We start from the raw sequence: 10,549 nt of genomic DNA, 5'->3' as shown, positions 1-10,549 counted from the left end.
CATGAAAATGGACATCAAAAGAAAATTGGAGTAGCAAAACTTACAACAGGCAAACTAGTGTTCAAAACAAAGACTATAACAAGAGATGAAGAAAGAACTATATATAATAATAAAGGGGTCCATCCAAGAAGAAAATATAACAATTATAAATATTTATGCCACCAACTTAGAACAACCCAAATATATAAAACAATTAACAAACATAAGGAACTCATTGATAATAATGCAATAATAGTAGGGGACTTATCATCCCATTAATATCAATGGACATATCATATAAGCAGAAAATCAACAACGAAACAATGGCTTTGAGTGACACACTGGAATAAATGGGCTTAAAAGATGTGCTCAGAATAATTCATCTTAAAGCAACAGAATATACATTATTTTCAAGTGCACATGCAACAGTCTCCTGAATAGATCACATGCTAGGTCACAAATCAGGCTTAGCAAGTGCAAAAAGATTGAGATCATACCATGCATATTTTCTGACCACAATGCTGTGAAATGTAAAGTCAAACACAAGAAAATAGTTGAAAAACCACAAATACATGGATATTAAATAACATCCAACTAAAAATATAAATGAGTCAACCAGGAAATTAAAGAAATAAAAAGTAAATGGAAACTAATGAAAATGAAAACATGATGGTCTAAAATTTCTGGGATGCAGCAAAGGCAGTCATAAGAGGGAAGTATGTAAAAAAAGAGTCCAACCTCAAGAAGGAAGAAAAATCTCAAGTAAAAAAATGTGAACTTACACATTAAAAGAACAACAAATGAAGGCTAAAGCCAATAGAAGGAAGCAAATAATAAAGTTTACAACATAAATATATTATATAGAAGTAAAAAATAAAAACATGTCGATGAAACTAGGAGCTGGTTCCTTGAAAAACTTAATAAAATTGATAAACTCATAGCCAGACTTATCAAAAAGAAAAGAGAAAGGACCCAAAATAAATAAATCACAAATGAGGGAGTAGAGATTACAACCAACACCACAGAAATACAATTATAAAAGAATATTATGAAAGACTATATGCCAAAAAATTGAGAAATCTAAAAGAAATGTATCAATTCCCAGAAATATGTAAACCACCAAAACTTAGAAAGAGAAGACTTGAACATACCCATAATCAGCAAAAAATTGAAACACTAATGAAAAAAATCCTAACAAACAAAAGTCCAGGGCCACATGACTTCACAGGGGAATTCTACAAAACATTTAAAGATGAGTTAATACCTTTTCTCTTCAAGCTGTTCCAAAAAATAGAAATGAAAAAAAAATGTCCAAACTACTCTGAGGCCACCATTACCTTTATTCCAAAACCAAAGACCAGATTAATAAGAGAATGTCAGGCTAATATCCCTGATGAACATGGACGAAAATATTCTAAAAAGAAAAAGTATGGAAAAATCGATTTCTACAGTACATTAAAAGAATTGCTCACCACGATCATGTGGAATTTATTCCAGGGTTGCAAGTGTGGTTCAATACTCATAAATCAACCAACATGATACACCGCGTTAATAAAGGAAAGGATAAGAACAATGTGATCCTCTCAATAGATGAAGAAAAAGCATTTGACAAAGTAAAGTACAGCATCCATTCATGATTAAAAAAAAATCAACATAGTAAGGATAGAGAAAACATACCTCAACATCATAAAGGCAATATACAAAAGGCCCACAGTTAATATCACCTCAGTGGGGAAAAACTGAGATTTTCCTCTAGGGTCAGGAACAAGACAGGGGAGTCCACTTTCACCACTATGAGACCAAGGAGGTAAAAGATCTGTATTCTGAAAACTATAAATCTCTTATGAAAGAAATTGAATATGAGACAAAAAAAAATGAAAAACTTTCCATGCTCATGGACTGGAAGTACAAATATTGTTAAAATGTCAATGTTACCCAAAACAATCTATACATTTAATGCAATCCATATCAAAATACCAACAGCATTTTTAACAAAGCTAGAACAAGCAATCCTAAAATATGTGTGGAACAAGAAAAGACCCCGAATAGTCAAAGCAATCTTGAAAATGAAAAACAAAGGTAGAGGCATCGCAATTCCAGACTTCAAGTTATACTACAAAGCTTTAGTGACCAAGACTGTATGGTGATGACATAAAAACAGATAGATCAAAGGAACAGAATAGAAAACCCAGAAATTGGATCACCTTAGTGGCTCAGTCAGTTAAACATCTGACTCTTGATTTCTGCTCTAGTTATGATCTCACGGTTCATGAGTTTGAGCCCTGCATTGGGCTCTGCCCTGACAGTCAGAGCCTGGTTAGGATTCTCTCTCTCTTTTCTATCTGAACCTCCCCTGCTCACGTGCTGTCTCTTGCCCTCTCTCAAAATAAACAAATAAACATTTAGAAAGAAGAGAAAACCCAAAAATAGACTCACAACTATACAGTCAACTAATCTTTGACAAAATAGGAAGAATGAAAGTGTACCACTTTCTAACAGCATGCACAAAAATAAATTCAAAGTGGATTAAAGATCATGGAGCACCTGACTCGCTCAGTCAGTGAAGCATGTGACTCTTGGTCTTCGGGTCATGAGTACGATCCCTACATTGGGTGTAGAGATTACTTAAAAATAAAATCTTTATGTATTTTTAAATTTTTAAAAATGTTTTATTTATTTTTGAGAGAGAGCCAGGGTGTGAGCAGGGGAAAGGAAGAGACAGAGGGAGACACAGAATCTGAAGCAAGCTATAGGCTCTGAGCTGTCAGCACAGAGTCCAATGTGGGACTCAAATCCATGAACCATGAGATCATGACCTGAGCTGAAGTCAGTCGCTTAACTGATTAAGGCACCCAGGCGCCCCCCCCAAAATAAAATATTTTTAAAAAATGAATGAAAGACCTAATTGTGAGACAGGATACCATCAGAGTCAGAGAAGAAAATACAGGCAATAACCTGTTTGACATAAGCCATAACAATATCTTACTATACTTGTCTCCTGAGGGAAGAGAAACAAAAGCACAAATGAACTATTGGGACTTCATCAAGATAAAAAGATTCTGCACAGTGAAGGAAACAATCAACAAAACTAAAAGGGAACTGACAGAATGGAAAAAGATATTTGCAAATGACATGAAGGGTGAGTATCCAGAATCTACAAAGAAATTATCAATCTGTACACCTGAAAAACAAATAATCTAGTTTAAAAAATGAGTAGAAGACATGAATAGACATTTTTTTCAAAGAAGACGTATAGATGAGTAACAGACACATGAAAAGATGTTCAACATTACCCATCATCAAAGAAATACAAATCAAATTTACAATGAGATACCACTTCACACCTGTCAGAGTGTCTAAAAATAACAACACAGGAAACAACAGATGTCAGCCAGGATGCAGACAAAAGGGAATCCTGTTACACTGTTATGAATGCAAAGTGTTGCAGCAACTCTGGAAAACAGTATGGCCATTTCTCAAAAACTTAAAAAATAAAACTACACTAGGATCCAGTAACTGCACTGCAAGATGTTTACCTAAAGGATACAAAATAGTTATTTGAATTGACACATGCACCCTGATGTTTATAGCAGCATTACAAATAGCCAAATTATGGAAAGAGCCTGAATGTCCATTGACAGATGAACTGATGAATAGATAAAGAAGACGTGGTGTGTGTGTGTGTGTGTGTGTGTGTGTGTGTATAAAACTCAGCCATCAAACGGAATAAACTCTTGCCATTGCAACAATGCAGATAGAGCTAGAGAGTATTATCCTAATGTCAGTCAGAGAAAGACAAATACCACACACTTTCACTCATATGTGAAAATTAAGAAGGATATCAGATGAACATGGGGGAAAAAGTGAGAAGCAAACCATAATGTAGATTCTAAACTATAGAGAACACACTGAAGTTTGCTGTAGGTAATGTGGGTAAGGGGGTTGGTTAAATGGTTAATGGGGATTAAAGATGGCATTTGTTTTGGTGAACACTGGGTATTGTATGTAAATGATGAATCAATAAATCTTACACATGAAACTAATATTACACTGTATGTGTACTAACTGGAATTTAAATAGAGACTTTTGAAAAAGAAAAAAAAGAAACTGAGGCTCAGCATTTTATAATAAATTAAGAATTTCAAAATAATTTTTTAATTGAGGGCTCAAAAATTAGTACAAAGTCACATAGCTATTACATGATAGAACCAGAAATCCAACTTTGCACTGTGTGTCTCTAAGTCCAATGTTTTTCTCACTATACCAAACAGCCTAGTTGATTTTATCCAGTCTTAGAGTAAGTGTAACACATATCAAAAATAAATCTAATAAAAATAATTAGTGAGAGTGGAGGATGGCCACAGAGTAAGAGGACCCTAGGCTTGCCTTTCCCACTAACAGCATTATATAACTATCAAATCATCCTAAATGACCCAGAAATAGACCTGAAGACTGAAAGAACAAACCCACAAGGAAAGGGAGACAAGAAAACACATCAGAGAAGGTAAGAAGTGAAGAGACAAGTTTTAGGGTAGAAATGCATTGTGAGTGCTGTGGAGGGGAGGTGACTATGGTCCCAGAGAAGGGTGAGAGAGAGGAGCACATAGAGGAATGCACAAGGAGAATGTTTCCCCAAAACCATTGGCTTGGAAAATTAGAGGAGCTGAATTTCATGAGCTCTTGCAACCAGCAAGGCTTAAAGCATGGAGTCTTAAAGGTCAGCTGTTAGGATAAGGTCCTGGTTTGGGTAGAGCCCAGAGGCTGTTCCTGGAGAGAAGGCAGGCCCAGGATCAGACAGCATGGAAACGGTGATCTGAAAAATGCCTGATTTTTCACTCTTCTTGGAGCACATCCTTGAAAATCAATGTTCATGGAGATGACTCTTGGGGAAAAAAAGAGCTGGCCTGTTCCATTGCGCTCAACTGCACCTTAGCACTGACACAGAGCCACTTGTGGGAAGAAGTAAAGACCAACACTGGGTGCCTAACTTGCATGTACCAGGCCCCTTCTTCAGAAGACCAGCACAAACACTGCCCACACCACATCTCTTGACCAGAGAGTTCTGCAGGGCCTCAGTTCTGCTGGAGGTGGTGTACATCTCATTTCAAAGCAGACAAGATAACACCTAGTTAAAATTCACCATATTCAGGTCAATTGCCAAATGCTACCCACAGCAACCAAAGTGAGCCTCTGCAGATGACTGACCTAAAGGACAGAGCAGCCGAAACACAGCAGAAGAACACATGGAGCACATACCAGAACACTCCCTGAAGTGCCAGGCCATGGGCACTACATGACCCATGACCTCTTCTTCATAAAGCCATTACTTGCAGAAGCAAGAGATATAACTGGCTTTTCTAACACAAAGAAGAAGGCAGAGACCTAGACAAAGTTATGGGGGAATTCATCCTAAACAAAATAACAAGATAAGGCCATGGCTAGAGATCTAAGTGAAACAGGTATAAGCAACATGCCTGATGGAAAATTTAAAGCAATAATCATAAGTATACTCACTGGGCTTGAGAACAAAATAGAAGAAATCAGTGAGACCCTTACCACAGAGATACAAGTGTTAAAAATAATCACTCAAAAAGAAACAGTGCAATAAACCACATTGGAAACATGCTTGATCCAATGAACAGCAGGCTAGAAGAAACACAAGAATGAATTAATGACTTAGAAGACAAAGTAGAGGAAAGTATGAAGATGAACAAAAGAGAATGGGAAGAATTGTGGAACACAAGAATAGACTTAAGTAATTCATTGACTCCATCAAATGTAATAACATTCATATTATAGGAGTCTTAGAAGAAGAGAGAAAAGGAGGAAGAAAGTTTATTTGAAAAGAGAATAAAAGAAAACACCCTTAATCTGGGGAAGGAAACAGACATCCAGACTGAGGAGGCACAGAGAACTCCCTTCAAAATCAACAGAGGCAGGCCAACACCAAGATATAGTGTAATTGCTTTGGCAAGAAATAGTGATAAAGAAAAATTCTCAAAAGCAGAAAGACAAAAGAAGTCCTTAACTTACAAGGGAAGACGCAAGAGGCTAGCTACAGATTTCACCAAAGGAATTTAGGAAGCCAGAAGGGATTGGCATGATATATTCAAAGTGCTGAATGGGAAAAATCTGCAGCCACAATCACAATACAAGGAGAGATAAAGAGTTTCCCAGAAATTTAAATCTAAAGTAGTTTGTGACCATTAAACCAGCCCTCCAAGGAATATTAAAAGGGACTTGTTGAGTGCAAAGGAGAGACCTAAAGTGACAAAGACAAGAAAGGATCAGAGAAAATCTCTAGAAACAATGACAAAACAAGTAATAAAGTGGCAATAAATACATTTCTATCAATACTTACTTTGAATGTAAATGGACTAAAATTCCCAGTCAAAAGACATAGGGTGTCAGAATGGATAAAAAAGAAGACTGATCTATATGTTGCCTACCAGAGACTCATTTTTGACTTAAAGACACCTGCAGATTGAAAGTGAGAAGATGGGGAAATATTTATCATGCACATGGATGTCAAAAGGAAGCTAAAGTGGCAACACTTCTATCGGACAAACTAGACTTTAAAACAAAGAGTCTAACAAGAAACAAAGAACAGCACTATATAATCATAAAAAGGACAATCCAACAAGAAAATCTAACAATTTTAAATATGTATGCACCCAACATGAAGGCACCCAAATATATAAAACAATTAAAAACACCTCAAGGAACTAATCAATAATAATACAATAATGGTAGAGGACTTTAACACCTCACCTACATCAATGGACAGATCACTAAACATAAAGCCAACAAGAAAACAATGTCTTTAAATGACACACTGGGCCAGATGAATTTAACAGATATATTCAGAAAATTCCATTCTAAAACAGCAGAATACACATTATTTTCAATTGTATATAGAATATTCTCCAGAATAAATCACATGTTAAATCACCAAATAGGCCTCAACCAATTCAAAAAGTTTGAAGTTATACCATGGAAACTTTCTAACCATAATACTATGAAACTAGAAGTCAACCATAAGAACAAATTTTGAAAGATCACAAATACATGATGGTTAAACAACATGTTACTAAACAATAAATGGATAAACCAGGAGATAATAGAAAAATTAAAATACTGGAGACAAATGAATAGTAAAAGATGATGGTCCAAAACCTTTGGGATGTAGCAAAAGCAGTCATAAGAGAGTATATAGCAATACAGCTTGCCTCAAGAAGCAAGAAAAATCTCAAATGAAAAGCTAACCTTACACATAAAGGAGCTAAAAAAAAGAACAAACAATACCTAAAGCCAGCAGAAGGAAGCAAATAATAAAGGTTAGAACAGAAATAACAGAAATAAATGATATAGAAACAAACAAAAAGAATAAAGTATATCAAATGAACAAGTTCTTTGAAAAAAAATTAACAAAAGTGATAAAACTCTATCCATACTTATCAAACAAACAAGAGAAAGGACCCAAATAAATAAAATCACAAGTTAGAGAGGAGAAATAAAAAAAACACCACAGGAAAACAAAAAGTTCTGAGAATATCATGAAAAACTATGTGCCAACAAATTGGACAACCTAGAAGAAACTGATAAATTCCGAAAAACATATAAACCACCAAAACTGAAACAGGAAGAAATAGAAAACTAGAGCAGACCAGTAACAAGCAAATACATTGAATCATTAATCACAAAACTCCCAACAAACAAAAGTACAGGGCCAGATGGCATTACACGCGAATTCTACAAAACATTAAAAAAGAGTTAATACCTATTCTTCTCAAACTTTTCCAAAAAATAAAAAAAAGGAAAGAAAATTCCCATATTCATTCTATGAGGCCATTATTACCCTAATACAAAAACTAGATAAAGAAGCCACTAAAAAAGAGAAATGCAGGCCAATATCCCTGATGAACACTGATGCAAAAGTTCTCAATAAAATAACTAGCAAAACAAAACCAACAATACATTTAAAAAAAAAAACATTCATCATGATCTCCTTAGATTTCTTCTTGGGTTGCAAGCGTGGTTCAATATTCAGAATTCAAGCCACATGATACACAAAATTAATAAAATAATGTATAAGAAGCACATTATCCTTTCAATAAATGGAGAAAAAATAACAAAATACAACATCCATTCAGAATCATAACCCTCAACGAGGTAGTTTTAGAGGAAACATACCTCAGCACATTAAAGGCCATCTATGGAAAACTCATAACTAATATCATACTCAGTGGAGAAAACTCAAGATTTTCCTGTAATGTCAGGAACAAGACAGGAATATCCACTCTCACCATTGTTATTTAACATAAAACTGGAAGTCCTAGCCACAGAAATCGGGCCACAAGAAAAAATAAACTATATCTTAATCAGCAAGGAAGAAGTCAAATTTTCACTATTTGCAGATGACATTACACACGAATTCACTAAAGTCATAGGATATAAAAAGCAATATATAGAAGTCTGTTGCTTTTCTGTATACCAACAATGAAGCAACAGAAAGAAAAATAAAAAAATAAATCCCATTTACACTTTTGCACTAAAAACCATAAGATACCTAGGAATGAGCCTATCCAAAGAGGTGAAAGACGTGTACTTGGAAAAATATAAAATAGTAATGAAATAAATTCAAGAGAATGAAAAGAAATGGAAAGACATTCCAAGCTCTTGCATTGGAAGAACAAATAGTAAATGTCTATACTGCTCAAAACAATCTACACAATCAATGCAATCCCTACCAAAATACCACCAGCATTTTTTTCACAGAGCTAGAATAAACAATTTAAAAATTTGTATGGATCAACAAACACCCTGAATAGTCAAAGCAAGCTTGAAAAAGCAAAGCAAAGCTGGAGGAATCACAATTACAGGCTTCAAGTTATATTACAAGTTGTCATAGTCAAAATAGTATAGTACTGGCATAAAAGTAGCGCATGGAACAACAGAACAGAATATGAATCTCATAAATGAACCCACAACCATATGGTCGATTAATCTACAAAACAGGAACGAGTATTCCATGAGAAAAAGATAGTCTCTTCAAAACATGGTGCTTGGAAAATTGAACAACATGCAAAAGAATTGAAACGATATTTTTTTCCTACACCATGCACAAATATAAATTCAAAATATATGAAAGACCTAAATGTGAGACCTTGAATGATAGAAATCCTAGGGTAGAACACAGGCAGGAAACTCTAACCCAGCTGTAGCAATTTTTACTAGATACATTGTCTAAGGCCAGGGAAACAAAAGCATAAATAATCTATTGGGACTTCATCAAAATAAAAAGCTTCTGCACAGTGAAGGAAACAGTTAACAAAAGTAAAAAGCAGCCTATGAAATGGGAAAAGATATTTGCAAATGTCAAATCTGATAAAGGATTAGTATCCAAAATATATAAACAACTTATAAAACCAACACCCCCCAAAATGAATAATCCAATTTAAAAATGGGCAAAAGATTTGAAGAGACATATTTCCAAAGAAGACATACAGATGGATAACACACATTAAAAGTTGCTCAACATTACTCATCATCAGGAAAATACAATATCAAAACAATGAAATATCATCTTGCACCTTTCTGAATGGCTAAAATCAACAACACGAGAAACAACAGGTGCTGGAGAGGTTGTCAGAAATGGCAACGCTCTTGCCCTATTCATGGAAATGCAAAGTGGTGAAGCCACTATGGAAAACAGTATTTAGTTTTCTCAAAAAGTTAAAAATAGAACTACCTTACAATCCAGTAATTTCACTAGTAGGTATTTACCCAGTGAATACAAAAATACTAATTCAAAGGGATATATGCACTCCAATGTTTATAACAGCTCTATCTATTATAGCTATAATATGGTATGGTAACTGCCCAACTGATGAATGTATAAAGAAGATGTGACGTGTGTGTGTGTGTGTGTGTGTGTGTGTGTGTGTGTGTGTATTCACACAATGGAATATTACTCAGCAATAAATAAGAGTGGGATATTGCCATTTGCAGTGACATGGATGGAGCTAAAGAGTATTATGATGTGGTAAATAAGTCAGAGAAAGACAAATACCATATGGTTTCACTTATACGTGGAATCTAAAAAAAACAAAGTAACAAAGTAGAATAAAAGAGAAAGAGAGGCAAACTAAGAGGCAGACTCTTAACTATTGAGAACAAAGTGATGATTATCAGGGGGGTGGTAAGTGAGGGAATGGGTTAAATATGTAATGGGGATTAAGGAGTGCATCTGTTGTGATGAGCACCAGGTGTTGTGTGGAAGTGTCCAATCACTAATTTGTATATATGAAACTAATATTACACTGCATGTTACCTAAGTGTAATTTAAATAAAAACTTTAACAAAGTCTTCACATTTGAGACTGACACTGCTAACCATGTTCAAGCGATGCACAAATAGTATATAAATGCTTCTTTCATAGTCCTATGGATTTGAAAGTTTAAGAAAATAGTATTTGTAACAGACTTCAAGATCGTTGGAAGAAAAAGACTAAGTATAATATTTAGACCTATCACCCTTACAGATACAACAGAAAAGCAAGAAATAAAGG

This window comes from Lynx rufus, unplaced genomic scaffold (assembly GCF_022079265.1).
Source record: "Lynx rufus isolate CCGP_SWC_20201006 ecotype Redwood Valley unplaced genomic scaffold, mLynRuf1.p SCAF_30, whole genome shotgun sequence".
Taxonomy (NCBI): domain Eukaryota; kingdom Metazoa; phylum Chordata; class Mammalia; order Carnivora; family Felidae; genus Lynx; species Lynx rufus.
The sequence above is the reverse complement of the archived record's forward strand: the minus strand, read 5'-3'. Positions refer to the sequence as shown.